This window comes from Eurypyga helias, unplaced genomic scaffold (assembly GCF_000690775.1).
Source record: "Eurypyga helias isolate BGI_N326 unplaced genomic scaffold, ASM69077v1 scaffold22751, whole genome shotgun sequence".
Classification (NCBI taxonomy): Eukaryota; Metazoa; Chordata; class Aves; order Eurypygiformes; family Eurypygidae; genus Eurypyga; species Eurypyga helias.
In genome coordinates, this window is record NW_010230460.1 from 15,795 (window position 1) to 17,623 (window position 1,829).

Sequence of the window (1,829 nt, forward strand, 5' to 3'; positions counted from 1 at the left end):
CACCACCCGCCAAGCCAGCAAGGCACAGCGAGAGGCGCGCTCCTTCAAGCACCCAAGTCATCCCCACGCCGCATACCTGCGTTTCTCAAACGCTCCTGTTCCACGCGTTACGACCCAGGGGGTTACACGGCTATTTCCCACCAAGACTACCGGAACCGGCAGTCCCGTTAACTCCAGCCGGGCTTCTCCCGGCACAGAGCTGCTACGGTGCAACCGCCCCGCAAGTTGAAATTCAGAGAGAACAAGCGAGAGGCAGCCCAACATCTGCGAACGCACACACGCACGCGGGCTCAGGACAGGCCCGGGGGATGCCAGCAGCACCGCTGGGGCCGTGCGTGTTGCGGGTGGGCAAGGCCACGGGCTACGCGCTGCGCCCGGAGGAAGTCATCGCGCTAGAAGCCAAGAGGCACGCACCACCCGATCTGCTCCCAGTGTTTTGCACCTGGTTTTTCCAGTAACGAGAGGATTGGCTGGTGGCACTGGTCTGTAACAGGCACGTTGGTATCAATGTCACAACACAAGCTATTTAGCCTCCACGCAACCTGTTTAACCTCAACAGTCACCTCAGATTTCTGGGCCGATATAGAACCTACCAACGGCAACGTAAAAATTAAGAAAAGCTAAGCTAGTACTGTATTTATACAGAGAAACGTACTTGGTATTTCAAGCTACTCACACACATAGCGAGCTCCCTGCCTCTCGCATTTAGGTCTCCAGAGAGAACAAGAAACTCCTGCCCTTTTCGCAGTTACGCTGCACACGGATAACCCCTCTCTTCCCTCGTCAGCCGTGACGCTTGGAAAGCAAGGTTTGGTTGTAAATCGTCACCGGTCACTCACCTGACACAAACTAAGCCAGCACCCGTCACGCCTGTACTCCACCAAACCGTACGGCGGGCGGATGGTCTGCAGAGCAAACCCATGAGGGTCCAGCACCGTCCTACCCCAGCCCAGGGAGCAAGGAGGAGGAAAGCTCAACAACCGGTCACCGAACCTTACAGTACCTCAGCAGATCAGCTGCGCTGAGGAGAGCGTCCATCACCTTCTACACGTCAGGTTTAGAACAACTAAAACAGCTTCCTTAAAATTAGCTCTTGCTTTCTTTCAGCTGCTTTTCACTAATACGTAGTTTTCACCTCAGGCAGGAGGGAAAAACGCTCATGCCAGCCACTCAGCATTTGCACTCCTTTATGCCTAATTGCTTCACTATAAATTCCAAGTTCCTGAAGTTTCCTTCCCTCCCCCGAGGGGCTCTACGACATCCTGGTTGAAGTCCAGGTTCCAAACTTTTATTTTAATTGCTGCTTGTCTGAAGAGCCCACATCACGGTATCACCTTGCCCCACCGCCCCCCCCCAAGGGCCGAAGGAAGACACCTGCAGCTCGCCTGGCCTGCTGAAGCCACCCGAGCACCCAGACTTCCAGCACCCAGGACAATGGTGGGGTTTTACCAGCTCTTTTGCTTCTGTGAAGCAACGCGGCAGTTGTCTGCGTGTAGCAACGTGTCTCCAAACAGTTTCAGAAGAAGTTAGGGGTCAGAAACACTGAGCCTCCCTGCACACACATGGGCCAGGGAGCGGGGCAGAGATCCCTCTGCGAGCCCAGGCCGGAGAGGGGCCAGGCCTGCAGCAGGAGCTGGGAAGTGCTGGTTTCCATCACGGAGGAGCCAGAGAGCTGACGGTGGAGGAACTCTCCTCAGGATCGCAATGATTCAGCAAAGATGCTGGAAACGAACCCGGACATTTTGCCTCCCCCCCACCAGTGACCCAAGAGCCCAGACTCCCACCCAGAGCAGTGTCCCGGCTCTGCCTCCCCTCCCGGGTGGAACATG